At 48.1% G+C, this 15,624-nt stretch overlaps 1 protein-coding gene across 3 annotated transcripts in view; it reads right to left on the reverse strand.

The window, feature by feature from the left end:
• Positions 1-15,624, reverse strand: part of GNPAT (glyceronephosphate O-acyltransferase) — a 555,169-nt gene that overhangs the window by 380,117 nt on the left and 159,428 nt on the right. The window lies entirely within an intron of this gene.

Here is a 15,624-nt window from a genome sequence, read left to right on the forward strand (position 1 = left end):
AGTGGCACATGTCATATGTTGTCATAACAACCCATCGTACCTATAGCATTTCAAAAATGATAATGGAAAGAAATAGCCGTTGAAAATTGTGGTCCTTTTGATTGTCTGGGTTTCGGAAGTAAATATGCTATTGTGTTAATGGACTATTTTCCAGGTGGCCCGAAGATGCTTTTCTGAAGGAAGTCAGGGCTGCCCAGGTGGTTGCTTTTTCTGAAGACATTTTTAAAAGAGAGAGATGGCCCATGGTGATGGTTTCTGATAATAGGCCAAAAGTTCGTTTCCGCAGGATTTACATTTTTTTCGTGAAAAAGAAGGTACCAAGCACCTCAAAACGGCTGTTCATCATCCCCATGAGAATGGTTTGGTGGAAACATTTAACCGAGTATTGGCTGAATGTATTAAGTTAGCTTTGAGTGGGGGATTGGAGACAAGAAGTGAAGAATATGTTATGGAATTATAGAAACAGCCCCTCATTCTGTTTTAAGAGAGACTCAATGTTCTTTGTTAAAAGGAAAAATCACGTGTTCCACTGCATTTCCAGCTTGGATGGAGAGAACATCATGTTCCAGTGAGAATCAACAAGTTTTAACAGACAGAGTTAAGATATATAAAGCTCAATATGCAGAAAGACATATGCAAAAATAAGCATGTGATTTGAAAAAGGGGATTGGGCGATAGTGTGTGTCGATGGTCCAAAAAAGGGGAAATTCTAGGTGGTCGGGTCCGGTAAAGTTAAAGTTTATTCAAGAGCAATAAAATACTGCTTGGTGGAAAATGGTGGAATGTACAGAGAGCTACTAAGTGTCACAAACTAGAGCCTGAGGCCCCTGTTTGGAGAAACTCGTAGAGGACTGCATCGCCCAAAATGCCCGGCACTTGGGAAGGAGGGGCTTTTGCTCTGTGCCAGTCGGGCGCCATAAAGGGTCTCTGATCCCGATGCACGGAACGCACACAGGCCCGCCTGCAACCGTCAGAGCCTGGAGGAAGCTGGGCTGGGGCCGCTCTCTTGGTTTCACTTTTAGAAGGTAGTTCATGTTTTCCACTCATCATTTTGGGATTTAAGTAACTTTTAATCTTGGGTGAAGCCAAGCGCCTTAATCTACCTCTACCTGCCCTCCCTGTCCAGGTCTTTCCTCACAGCCTAAAATGGGAAAAAATTAAGGGGTTTGGTGCCCCGCCAGCTCCTGCTCCCCCTTTGAAGTGTATATTGTAAAAGGACAAGGAGACCCAATTCGTAATAGGTCAGGGACCTTTGGGTAATTTAACTTTTTTCTAAAGACAGTGGTCCCCAGAAAAAAAAATAGTTGAAGCGTATATGGTGTACAAGGTGTCGCCGGCGTTTCGATCCCTTAAGAAAATATTGGGATCATCTTCGGGACATTTTATTAGGCATGCCTGTTAACATATGACTTAATTGCCTGGGTCAATAGCCAGGTTGCCTTTGAAGGCAAGATAGAGAATGACCGGCATGGGACCATTTAAATAAAGGTCTGGGTGCAGGTACGCGGGATGACGTACCGGAAGGCTGAGACCGGGTAGCAGGGTTCGAAGGTGACGATAGCTCAAGTTGGAGCAAGCCGCTTGTGCGGACTCGAGTAGGATTTGTGTGCCAGTGCGGTTTGGGAAGATCCAGAATGTATATTTAGCAATGTAAACCAAGCAGCGGAAGCGGTCTCGAGTAGGGTTCCGGAACCATGCGTCTCCAGTCTTCAGTCTATCACGACATGAGTGTTGCCGGTCGCTGTGGTCGTATGTCACCCTTCTTCAGCCAGGCTAGCTTTAATTCAGTGGCACAGTGAGCAAGGGACCCAAATCTGGGCATACCCATCGCACTTAGGGTGAAGTGGATAGTGTATGCCCAGACGTGGGTCCCGTGCTCTCCATGCCACTGGAGTCAAGCTATCCTGGCTGAAGAGGGGTAAAACCCTGAAACCGGTCCTAGGATGCTGGTTTCCAGTCCAGGGAGGACCTGGCCTGGCAGTTCGGGCTGGACTGTTCCCATTGGGCACAGGGTCAAGACTGATTTGCATAAATGGACGAAGCAATGCTTCCGCCGGACCTCCGTATGGCCACTATAGTACCTATATATAAGCAGGGCAAGCCGCCGGGGGAATGCGCGTCGTACCGTCCCATATTACTGTTGAATGTGGAGACAAAGCTACTAGCGACAATCCTGGCCCTCCGGCTAAGATAGGTAATTACAGGCCTGATTCATCTGATCAGACGGGTTTCTTGCCAGACAGGGCGACTAGACATAATCTGCGGAGGACACACAACTGGTTGATGGAGGTATGTGCACGTGAGGAGCCCCATGTCTTTCTCTCCCTGGACGCTGAGAAAGCGTTTGACGTGGTACACTGGCCCTTTTTAGACAGCGTATTGATAAAGTTTGGGTTTGGCCCGAAGTTTCGGAGGTGGATCGCGCTTCTCTATACAGACCCACGGGCGAGGGTTAAGGTCAATGGGGTGCTTTGCGAGGACTTTCCCATAAGGAGGGGGACCAGTCAGGGTTGTCCCTTGTCCCCGCTACTGTTCGCCCTCACCATTGAAATAGTAGCATGCGAAGTGCAGCAAGATAGACAGATAACGGGGTTTGGATCCCAACAAGTTGAAGGATATGAGGAGAAAATATCGCTTTACGCGGATGACATCCTGCTATACGTTACCTCTCCGGAGGTCTCGATACCGCATCTGTTCTCCCTACTGAACCGATATGGGTCGCGCTCTGGATATACCATTAATTGGCACAAATCGGTCCTGTACAACCCTGGGGCATTACGGGTGACGACTGAAGGGTTTTTGTATTTAGGAATCTACATAACGACTAATAGTTCCGTCTCGTACCAAAAAAACATACAACGAGTTCTTCTGAATTTTAAAGAGGATGCGAGCAGATGGGAGACCCTCCCACTTACAATGTTAGGACGGGCGGCGATGTATAAAATGATCACTCTGCCAAGGTTCTTCTATGCACTGCAAAACGAATACTTTGCCCTTTCACGTCAGGTTTTTATAGAGATGAACGAGGGGCTTAGAAAATTGCTTTGGCTAGGGAAACAGCTGAGGATAGCACTGGAGACACTGCAGAGAAACCAATACAATGGAGGGATTTACCTACCCAACATTGAGGCATACTATTGGGCGGAACATCTTGCCCCGATTAATGACTGGCTACACACCCGGCAGATCACCCCACGTATAGACTGGAAAGGGAACAAGCACTGGCGTTGCCAATAGGTCTCGCAGTAGGAAAGTTGGAGCTATTACAATTGCAAATAACAATGCCTTTTATTTTTCTTTTCATTTTAAAAACATAAAGGGCTTTGTCATTTACAAAACCAATAGCTCCAACTTTCCTACTGCGAGACCTATTGGCAACGCCAGTGCTTGTTGTACTTGGAAACAGGATCCCAACGGAGGTTGTGGATTATTGGGCGTCGCTGACCATCCACGGCCCGCCATCGAAAGCGGCTTGAGTTGAAGCAAACTGTTTGCAGTGGGATCTGCAATACACCATATGTAAATTTTTTATAGTGTCAGCGATACCGGTAAATTCATTCCATCAGCCCAAACATGAACATGAACAAATTGTTCATCTCATTATACACTGTCACGTCGGCAGTCATTGCCAAGAGTTAACGCACAGGCGAACGAAGAAAGGGAATTCCCAGTGGCTGCCTGGAGTCTTCTACGACAAAGGCAGGCAGCCTGTCCATAGATAGCAAGTCACAGAAAAACTGAGTGAAGCACCAGCCACAACTGTAACTAATTTGTCCTCCACCGTGCAAAACAAGATTTAAAAAGAAAATAAAAACCATAGCGGCCGTAGAGTTACTACCTCAACAAACATTTTACTCCTTGTCAAAAATACAATGCATCGAAGTTCTGCATGGTAAAACGTAAACACCATAGTCTAGTCAGAATACTTACACGTTAAACAGGCATTGGAAATGCATTCGGTGTGGTCCTGCCGCCGAGGCTGCTGCTGACGGGCTGGAGCAAGGGTGGGCTGAAGCCAAGAGAGGCAACTGGTCAGCTAGTGGGAATACTAGCAGCTGCGGAGACCAGGCGCTAGTACAGGCACCCTAGAAACGTACTAAAACACATACTCAAGTATGTCTGTGAGTAAGAATCATAACAGCAGTGCGCCAATAAAAACATTTGCAGTCTTACACGTAAAACTTAAGGGCAGTGGGTTTAAAAAATGAACAATGCTGGCTGGCAGCAGGCTTCAGTACAAAAATGGTCCAATTATCGCCGCTATGTAAAATGAAAATAAAACGATTTCACTTACGTGGCATGATGGGCGAAAAGCAAAGTGGCTACAGCGGAAGTCATTATGCTCTGGAAACAGGAAAAAAAGTTTTCTGGAACAACAGAGGCAGAATGAAAGTGGAAGGTAACCGTAGTTGGACCGTGCTGCTTGTACAAAAACGGAAGTGAAGTATCGCTGCTTTACCCAATTTAGCAAGCAGCAAAGAAGAGCGACTGATGGATTTAACGAATGAGAAGTCAGTAGTAAGTCCTTTTCAAGTTTTTTTCCTCCCACTACAGGTCATCCTGACAGAAAATGTGCTGTCTAGGCTTTTTAAAACAATGCATGCACGTGCACAACCTCATCGACTGCGCACTTTGACCAAGGGTTGTGTGTTTGTTGGATTTAACCCACAGATGCGCACGACTTTGTTTTCATCGTCAGGTTTCGTCCCAGAGCAATGAATTGAGGAATAAAAAGAAGAAATAAGGTTTGTTATCTGTGAGAGCAGAGTGAAAGCAGGGAGTAAGAGGAGAGTCTTGAGGGTGATAAAAAGCGGCGCAGATCAAAGAGCGAAAGCTAGAGAAGGAGAGAGCTAGAAGAGTGAAAGCAGGGAGTAGGAGGAGAGTCTTGAGGGTGATAAAAAGCGGCGCAGATCAAAGAGCGAAAGCTAGAGAAGGAGAGAGCTAGAATTACCTTTGGTGCAGGAAAACAGGGTTCAATCCAAGAGCGGCCGGGAAACTGAAGCGGCCAGCCATGAATAATTAGGGGAGAAGAAGCCGCACAGCAGACGCTGGGAGAAGCCCTTTGATGTGCTGTGCGGCGGTGAAAAAATGCAATTAGGAGGGAGGGAGGCTGATGCGCGTGCTTGTTTGCTCACGTGATTCACGTGAACTTAAAGAAAACCGCACGAACAAAACCCTTGGTTTCACGATTTTTTTGAGCACTTGAATTCTCGCTCCCTCAATGCGCTTGCGCGCATTGATAGGTCATGAGACCTAAAAATTGGGCCGTCATACATGCTTACATTACATATATGGAGGGAAAGGGAACACAGCACTGCTACCAGCGACTAGGGTGACCGTAGAGATATGGGATAGGGCGACACAACGGATCGGTTGGCGGCACAAACCCCAATTTGGAAGTGCGCATGGTTGAAAGAATTACACAAGCTGAAAGGCTTCAAACGGTGGGACGATATAGGTATCTCCGTGTTGGGTGACCTGCAGAGGCGCGGAGCCCTGAAGTCCTTCCAGGAATTGCGGGTAGAATACGGCTTGCACCGCTCTCAATTTTTTAAATATGCGCAACTGGGGCACGCGTGGCAGGCGGAGGGGGCGCTCTCGGAGCCATTACCGGGATATGCCCCCCTAGAGGGCCGCCTACTACAGGAGCAGGTGCAGGCCAAATTAGTTTCCCTGACCTATAAAACTCTTCTTAACAACATGCCAGGCGGCCTAGTGAAACTGAAAACTGTGTGGGAGTCGAACTTAGGGGAGATGGACACGCTTGGCTGGGAGACGGCACTGATGCATCCTAGGGAGGTGGCCATAAAATCCCGTCTTCGTCTCATTCAATTCAAAATTTTACACAGAGTCTATTATGACAGACACCGTTTACACCGGATGGGGCGTGCTGATGACCCTAGTTGCCTGAGATGTGGCTATGTCAAGGGGGACTTCTATCACACCATCTGGGAATGTGGGGTCGTCCAAAGTTACTGGGCTAGGATACTGGGAGAAATTGGAGAAATTCTCGAAGTGACCATACCGCTGGAGCGTAAACTAATCTTGTTGGGGATAACGAACGAGATAGACCTGACTCGACCTGATCTTATTTTTTTCCCATTAGCATTAGTGGTGGCCAAGAGGGATGTGGTGAGTGAATGGGGAGCCCCAAATCCACAGAGGGTTGCGGACTGGAGGAAGGGTATGGACATATAAATGGCGACTGAAAGAGTTACTTACAAAGCGAGAGGCTGCCCGAAGAAGTTCCGTAGAGTGTGGGGGAAATGGAGACACTTCTATGGCCTGGATGGGGGGCTTTGAAAGAGTAGGGAGGGCTCCACGGGATGCTTTACTGTGCACAGGGAGGACCAGGAGGCAGCAACTTGCCGGGATGTAGGGTGGGATTTTCGATACAAATGCATTGCTTTGTTTAGTGATGTGCGGGAGTAGGTGGGAGGCGGGTGGAGGAAGGGTAGGATGTGATGGCTATTCGGATGTAACATGCTCGTTCTGTTTTGTTTTCCATTTGGTTTGGAAATGCAAATAAAAATAAATGAAAAAAATAAAAAAGACTGATTTGCATATGGCTGGGTCCAAACTGGAATGGCATGGTGAGCAGAAAAACTATGGATTTAGGCCCAATTCTCCGTACTGGGGTGAATGTATGACATTGTTCTGCTTTCTGTGAATCAATTGTTCTTTTTGCATTTGTCACCCCCTTTGAAGTGTACATCTATTGACAGGATGCTAGTAAGGGCTATGGGGGTTATCAGCATGGAAATTGCCCTCACTGAAAGAAGACTGCCACTGAGGTCGAGTTTTAATTTGGCCCCTATTGTGGATGGTTTACCCTTGTGCACTTTGTTGAATCCCCTACTAATGCCTCAGACAAGGGACCCACACAGGTGGAAAACGATGTCCTTTCTAATATTAACAGCCTTAAGGCAGTGGCGTAACGAAAGTTGAGGGGGCCCCTCTGCAAAGTACATGGAGGGGGCCCCCTCCCCGGTCCACCACCTACCACTTTTGCAGAGGAGGCCCCCTGGAGCTTGAGGGCCCACCTTGCACCGAGGGGGCTGCGGGGGCTTATCTTATGCCACTGTGAAGATGCCAGAAATGCCTCTTATTTCAGTTATGGAGCGATCTCATTAGAAAAACAACAGACCTACCACTTTGGGCCATAAGTCCTCTTTAACACCAGGTAAAAAACAGAACAAATTCATTTTGCACTGACATAGCAACAATAATTAGCCCATAGTAAGCTTATTCTATTTTGGCCACAGCGCAAAAATAGAAAAACGTTCTCATGTGCCCCGGCGGTGAGGTCTGTGGGACTGGCAGGTTTTTGTGCCCAGGGAGGTTTGTGTGCCCAGGGAGGTCTGTGTGCCCAGGGAGGTCTGTGGGACTGAAAGGTTTTTCTGCCTGGGGAGGTCTGTGGGGCTGGCAGGATTCTGTGCCCAGGGAGGTCTGTGGCGTTGGCAGGTTTCTCATCTTGCAGAGGTCTGTGGGGATGGCAGATTCTGTGCCTGTTTAGCCATGTGGGACTGGCATGTTTCTGTGCCCGGGGAGGTCTGTGGGACTGGCTGGTTTCTGTGCCTGGTGAGGTCTGTGGGGCTGGCAGGTTTCTCTGCCTGGGGGGGTCTGTGTGACTGGCAGGCTTCTCTGCCTGGGGAGGTCTGTGGGGCTGGCAGTATTCTGTGATTGGGGTGGTCTGTGGGGCTGGCAGGTTTCTGTGCCCGAGGAGGTCAATAGAACTGGCAGGATTCTGTGCTTGGGAAGGTCTGTAGGGATGGCAGACTTCAGTGCCCGGGGAGGTGTGTGGGGCCGGCAGGTTTCTCTGCCTGGGGGAGGTCTGTGGGACTGGCAGGATTCTGTGCCAGGGGTGGTCTGTGTGGCTGGCAGGTTTCCCTGCCTGTGGAGGTCTGTGGGACTGGCAGATTTTTCTGCCTGGGGAGGTCTGTGGGGCTGGCAGGTTTCTCTGCCTGGAGAGGTCTGTGGAGATGGCAGATTCTGTGCCTGTGGAGGTCTGTGGGACTGACAGGTTTCTGCGCTTGGGGAGGTCTGTGGGACTGGCAGGTTTCTGTGTCAGGGGAGGTCTGTGGGGCTGGTAGGTTTCTGTGCTTGGGGAGGTCTGTGGGACTGGCAGGTTTCTGTGCCCGGGGAGGTCTGTGGGACTGGCAGGTTTCTGTGCTCGGGGAGGTCTGTGGGACTGGCAGGTTTCTGTGCCTGGGGAGGTCTGTGGGACTGGCAGGTTTCTGTACCCTGGGAGGTCTTTGGGGCTAACAGGTTTCTGTGCCTGGGGAGGTCAGTGGGACTGGTTGGTTTCTGTGCCTGGGGTGGTCGGTGGGGCTGGCAGGTTTCTGTGCTTGGGGAGGTCTGTTGGACTGGCAGGTTTCTGTGCCCGGGGAGCTCTGTGGGACTGACAGGTTTCTGTGTCAGGGGAGGTCTGTGGGGCTGGTAGGTTTCTGTGTCAGGGGAGGTCTGTGGGGCTGGTAGGTTTCTGTGCCTGGGGAGGTCTGTGGGACTGGCAGGTTTCTGTGCCTGGGGAGGTCTGTGGGACTGGCAGGTTTCTGTACCCTGGGAGGTCTGTGGGGCTAACAGGTTTCTGTGCCTGGGGGGGTCAGTGGGACTGGCTGGTTTCTGTGCCTGGGGTGGTCTGTGGGGCTGGCAAGTTTCTGTGCTTGGGGAGGTCTGTGGGACTGGCAGGTTTCTGTGCCCGGGGAGCTCTGTGGGACTGGCAGGTTTCTGTGCCTGGGGAGGTCTGTGGGAATGGCAGGTTTCTGTGCCTGGGGAGGTCTGTGGGACTGACAGGTTTATGTACCCTGGGAGGTCTGTGGGGCTAACAGGTTTCTGTGCCTGGGGGGGTCAGTGGGACTGGCTGGTTTCTGTGCCTGGGGTGGTCTGTGGGGCTGGCAAGTTTCTGTGCTTGGGGAGGTCTGTGGGACTGGCAGGTTTCTGTGCCCGGGGAGGTCTGTGGGAATGGCAGGTTTCTGTGCCTGGGGAGGTCTGTGGGACTGACAGGTTTCTGTACCCTGGGAGGTCTTTGGGGCTAACAGGTTTCTGTGCCTGGGGAGGTCAGTGGGACTGGTTGGTTTCTGTGCCTGGGGTGGTCGGTGGGGCTGGCAGGTTTCTGTGCTTGGGGAGGTCTGTTGGACTGGCAGGTTTCTGTGCCCGGGGAGCTCTGTGGGACTGACAGGTTTCTGTGTCAGGGGAGGTCTGTGGGGCTGGTAGGTTTCTGTGTCAGGGGAGGTCTGTGGGGCTGGTAGGTTTCTGTGCCTGGGGAGGTCTGTGGGACTGGCAGGTTTCTGTGCCTGGGGAGGTCTGTGGGACTGGCAGGTTTCTGTACCCTGGGAGGTCTGTGGGGCTAACAGGTTTCTGTGCCTGGGGGGGTCAGTGGGACTGGCTGGTTTCTGTGCCTGGGGTGGTCTGTGGGGCTGGCAAGTTTCTGTGCTTGGGGAGGTCTGTGGGACTGGCAGGTTTCTGTGCCCGGGGAGCTCTGTGGGACTGGCAGGTTTCTGTGTCAGGGGAGGTCTGTGGGGCTGGTAGGTGTCTGTGCTTGGGGAAGTCTGTGGGACTGGCAGGTTTCTGTGCCCGGGGAGGTCTGTGGGAATGGCAGGTTTCTGTGCCTGGGGAGGTCTGTGGGACTGACAGGTTTATGTACCCTGGGAGGTCTGTGGGGCTAACAGGTTTCTGTACCCTGGGAGGTCTGTGGGGCTAACAGGTTTCTGTGCCTGGGGAGGTCTGTGGGACTGGCTGGTTTCTGTGCCTGTTGTGGTCTGTGGGGCTGGCAGGGCTCTCTGCCTGGGGAGTTCTGTGGGAATGGCACGTTTCTCTGCCTGGGGAGGTCTGTGGGGCTAGCAGGTTTCTGTGCTTGGTGAGGTCTGTGGGGCTAGCAGGTTTATGTGCCCTGGGACGAATGTAGGGCTAACAGGTTTCTGTGCCTGTGGAGGTCTTTGAGACTAGCATGTTTCTCTGCCTGGGGAGGTCTGTGGGGCTGGCAAGATTCTGTGCTTGGGGAGGTCTGAGTGGCAGGCAGGTTTCTGTGCTTGGGGAGGTCTGTGGGGCTGGCAGGCTTCTGTGCTTGGGGAGGTCTGTGAGACTGGCATGTTTCTGTGCCTGGGGAGGTCTGTGGGGCTGGTAGGTTTCTGTGCCTAGGGAGGTCTGTGGGGCTGGCAGGAATCTGTGCTTGGGGAGGTCTGTGGGGCTGGCAGGTTTCTCTGCCTGAAGAGGTCTGTGGGGATGGCAGGTTTCTGGGGCAGAATGCTGGATGATCTTGTCACACCCACAGGGTCAGGGATTTGGAGACATTTATGGACCAGAAACATTGATCCTTTTACTGCTACTGAGCTGAGTACAACGGCTTCAGGGCGGAAAAGTGCACGGAGCGCCCCACAGGTCAAAGGTCGCAAGTGAGGTAGGTTGTGCTGTTGTTAAAAAGAAAAAGTCCAGAACGAGAAGAGAGTTACACACGCTGGTGCCTGTTTCCACAGAAGTCACGTGCAACCTCTAGTAGAAATGCTTCGTAGCGTAGAAAGGCAGTAAATGTTATTTTTTTCCTTTCATATCAATGGGGTAGGATTGGTGGCTCTTTGCGACAGCAGTAAACAGAGGGGAAGTGCATGGTATGCAGTGCCATGAGAATTATGCTGCAGGTACTCAATTATGCAGCAGGAAAAGGCAAATTATGCGGTATAATGCCGCACATTTTGTGATACTTATACTTAATTTTGTGTAATTTTTACACATTTTAAGACTGTTTTGGCAAACATTTCACCTCAGTCTCAGTTTAACAACCAAACAGCAGATAGTAACTGAAAGGTGGCCTGTCAATTTTAGCGAAGGGCAATCGACTGTGCAGCAATGCATGTTGCTGTACTTTTAGTAACTTATCTGTTTCAGCTAGAAACCATTTTTTATGCAAGCTGCAATTTATGTAGCACCACTGCCACCACAGCCCCAATCCTCACCCTCTCTGCCCCAACCCTCCCCCCACTGCACCCACTCACACCCTGATGTCCAGTTCAGTTGGACCCCGCCCCTTCAGAACTGACATCACTTGGCAACAACAAAAGAAATTGGGTCAGTTTTGGGGGGGAAGTGGGTACCACTTTGCCCTGATAAAGTCGGGCAAAACTGGGAAACTTCTCCCAAAGTCACAGACAAAGGTGTAAATTCATAGGTGAAGGGTACATTTTCTTGCACCCACAAACTTCAATGACAATTTTTGTGTTTTCTGTAAAATCCGCAAATCAACATAAATTGCAGGTGAAACTGATGACACGCACTTTTAATCTTTAATGTGTAACATAACCCCCTCCGCTCTTTTCCAAAAAACCTTCATGTACTAAAGGCTCCTTTCTTTTACTAAATGACTTCACACTAAACTGGAGACCTTACGCACACAAGTGGTCGTCGAAATGAATTTTGGGTAGGGTGCACTTGTCTGCGGGGATTGGCATAGACTGGGTGAACAGACAGACTCACCTGCGCGGGCCGCAGAAGACAGGGCAAACAAGGCTAGCCAGAGAAATCGCACATTACCTCTCAATTGTCTCCACTCTGGCCTCTGGGTTGCCTCCTTGCTTCACCAGTCAGCAATGCACATGACAATTGGTCACCAGCCACACCCTAAGGGTGAAGAGTAAGACCGCGCAGGCGCGGCGGTGGGGACATATGCACGCTGCGCAGTGTGCACCATAACCATTTTTTTACCATTTAATTTGTGAAGAAAAGTCTAGAGCGAGCGTAAGTTACACAACCTACCTATATTAGTTAATGTCCCAGACGGTCACTGATGTGTAGTGCTTGCTGGCACTGCTGAGGGGGCCCCTGGAGCGCAGGGGTCCCCCGCAACACGGTGGCTGCGGGTGCCTGTGTTACGCCTCTGCTTATAATTCCACGCCACACAATTCAACTATAAATAATTTTGTAGTGTAGTTCCTATATTCCCAATAGGCTCTGCGCATTGGAATAATATAAACAGCAGTGTAGACGTAGGACTGAGGTCATCTAGGTCTCTACTGACTACATTAGACTTAATTAGTTTTGCCAGCTAGCTCAGAGGTCACTAGAAACTTTCTCGAATGTTCAGGAAAGAGTTAACTCTCCTGATTTAGACAAGAAGGGATTAGCTTCTGACAACCGCATAAACATGACAACTTTGCTCCCTCAGAATAAAGAGTGTATCTCCAGAGTCATGTGAAAACAATAGACAACTATTTCACACAGTCAATCGTGCATACTTAGTTTCACCAGAGTGCAGAGAAATAGAGAGACGGGCGTTTTCAATAAAAGGTGTCATTTATTGAGCAGTCTTCTTTCTCATGCAAGAGAAGTGAGTTGCCACAATTGCAATACTTATCATGAAGTAAAGTGAATACAGTAAAAGGAGTATTATGAAATAATACTGTAAAAGCATTGATATGGTTTCTTAGCCATATGATACTTTAAAATGGATAAAATATATACATACATAAAAACATTGACTAACGTACTCAACTGGTGCTTCTAATATACGCCTACCCCGGTGTACCTGACCTTAGCCTAATACGTGGGAAGGAGTAAGTAAGTTGCAGTTTAAGTTACGTTGGTTTTTGCCAAGAATCTGAATCAAGAATTCTCTTAAGGGTTTAGTCAGCTCCGTACCTTGGTTCTAGAATGTAGGAGGTCTTGTATCTCTCTCTCAGGACTCGATCTCCCAGCAACCCGCAAGGGACTGGAAACACCGGAGCTGGATTTTCTCCGCTGGAGAAAAAGACAGCGTCTTTCTCAGTGCATGAAAAGGGAGGGGCGGCTTCCTTCGGCTCTCGCATCGGCTGGGCTTCCGGCCAAGTAGATAGCCGCTCTGCTCCAAACCACTGTGTCTTTGCTTAAGGCAACGTTGGTATATTTATACCTGAAAGGTGCCGGGTTTGACGTAAGGTTGGACATAAGACGTCACTAAGAACTAACAGTTCTTTCTGGACTCCAGGAGTTCTTGTGCAAATCAAAACAAAAGCAGGGGGAATTCCCGGGCTGCTAGAGGCTTGGTTTGTTTAAAGAACGCGTTGTACTTTCTAGGAGTCTAGGGGAGTAGCCTTGCCGTATTTGGACTGCATGGGCTATTACTAAATATGGATATGATTCTTATGCCTTTATAAGGATATTATTTATTATAAGGGCATAAATCGGGAATATCGAATTAGGGTCCTAGAAACAACACCCACTCCACGTATTAATGTCCATCATTACTAAAAACTAAGCAATATTAAACATATAACAATGCATGTGTGTTTTACAAACCACCCCAAAATACATAATTCACATTTGAAATGGTATGTGGTAAATACACGAAAATGAGTATTGGTACTGTATGCTTTTCAAGCAGTGTTATCATTCAGTTAAAAAAAAATGCATATATGTATCAGCTGAATGAATTGCGAAAATTACACATGAAATGGCTCTGAATACAGAAAAGAAGGTCGAGACCATTTCATCACATATTTATACAATACTGTACATGTGCTAGAGGCTGAGGTAAAATACTGTCTCTAGTGCCTCTAAAAATAGAAGCTCTGTTCTCTAAGAATAGTTCTACTTTAAGTAGATTACTGTGTGCCAAGAAAGGTAAATATTTTGGAAGTGGAAAAAATAATTTTGTTTTCAGGGGAAAAAATAGTTCCAAATGTTTTCAATAGTATTTGTTTATCAAAACTGAAGGCCGAATTCAGAGTTCAGGGAACGCTGTGTGCTCGTTGTTTTTAAAAGTTATTCTCGTTGACTGGAGAGAACATCATATCAGACAGGCTTGCGAAAAATTGGTCTACAACATCAGGTCAAAGTTCGACCAAGTTCGAAAATGCTGAAATTGTGCATATGTGAGAATGATTGCTATCATCGATGTCGGGATCAGCAATGCTCACAGAAGGTTGTACCTGTTTGGTGCTGCTTTCCTCTCGTACTTCACCGCCACCTACTCGTAATGGTGAAGTCTCAACGAATGCCGTCATCAGAATAGGTAGCCGCTGGGGACAACACGTTGCATGAGTCGTTACCGGACCTAGCAAAGTATCGATAACCATTGGTACTGCTGATGGTAGTGTAAGACAGACGTCCAAAACGCATTCTTCTCCGCATAGCAGACATCGAAGTACAGGTAAGATGCAATCTTGCCAGATTGGTCTGAATGAAAGATACCAGGTTGCACTCAGATCTCTTAGCCGGGCTAATCCGAGGACTTTAGTGATTTGGTCTCGGTAGCGTATTGCTAGGATCGTTTCTTCCATTGTAGCTGGAGTTCTGTCTGTGGCTTGGCTTGCCATATCGGAGCAGAAGGATCAAAAATAAAATTTCAGCTACGAGTCCCAAAAGAAGAGGCAGGCCGCCGAAAAAGGAATGGACAAAATTCGGGAAAATGCCCAGAACTGTTTCAAAGGGTGCTAACAGTCCAGAAAAAATTGTCTTAAATACATGTGCGATGCCACTGGTATCAGACATGTTTAAGATTTGACCTAACATTTCTACGAAATGCACGGGGCAATTTGTTGATAATAGGGAATGTATCTCTGCTGCTGTCCTTACAACTTGCATATCATACGTCTCTTTGGACGAGGTTAAAGGCACATTTGTCAGTAAAAGAATGGACTTCATTCTGCTTAAAGTATCAATTCGAATAGAAGAGATATTCAAAGAAGGCCATATTGCAGCCTCCATGTCTGGATTGCTGTTTGGATACAATACTTGCATACAGCAAGTGACCATGGAACTAACGCTCACGAGATAGGCTTTTCCTGGCACCATGCCACAACAGCTGTGGTCACTTATTAGAACGTAGCTGCCGTTGGAAAGCTGTCTGAAAAATGGCTCTATCTGTGCTGCAGGAGTGCCGTGCAGGTGACATGAAAGATTATTTGAAGACCCTTCGCAGGCTCCATGCAACTTAATACCTTGACACAGGAGTGTACCACTTAGTGATTTTTTACAATTGTTACCACTAAGGAATACCTCTTTTTTCCCTTCACTATAACATTTGTGTGTATAAGGTAAATTCCATGTTGACTTGATGTATCCTTTACCCAACCTTTCATACAGGCCTGCTGGTATATATTTTTGGCAATACTTAAACTGGAAAGTTGTTATTGGGATTGTAATCGTTCCATGTATTATCCATTCAATGACAGGTCTCTCTGACATTGTCAATGGTAATCTCTCAAGTTTTTCAAAGCTCAGAATCATATAGTCTGCTCCTTTTTGTGCCAAACTGATTTGTTTATCAGTAAGGTTAAAGATAGAGAATAATGACGTTGTGTTGATTAAACGCCATGGCACGTAGCCTGAACGCAGATTTTGCACTGTCTAGCCAAGCTGTACAATAGAACGTAATTGGGACTGACCATGTTGTAACATTAGTAAGTCCTGCTCTATTATATCAACAGCAGATGATACAATGCTGTCCAGTGAATATATTCTGGAGGACGTTAACCCATTGTCCACTACAGAAAGTGATTTTTCCAAATGTATACGATCAATTTCTCGTATTTTTTCTGCTGTTTCCATTTGTGTTACTTTCCAAGCTTCAATGTAAGCAGCGTATATACCGGCGTATATGAAACGTTTTTGACGCTGTTTGCGTGGCCCCATTATGAAATCACGCAAGTCAGCACC

The sequence above is a fragment of the Lissotriton helveticus genome, chromosome 6 (assembly GCF_964261635.1).
Source record: "Lissotriton helveticus chromosome 6, aLisHel1.1, whole genome shotgun sequence".
NCBI classification, from domain to species: Eukaryota; Metazoa; Chordata; class Amphibia; order Caudata; family Salamandridae; genus Lissotriton; species Lissotriton helveticus.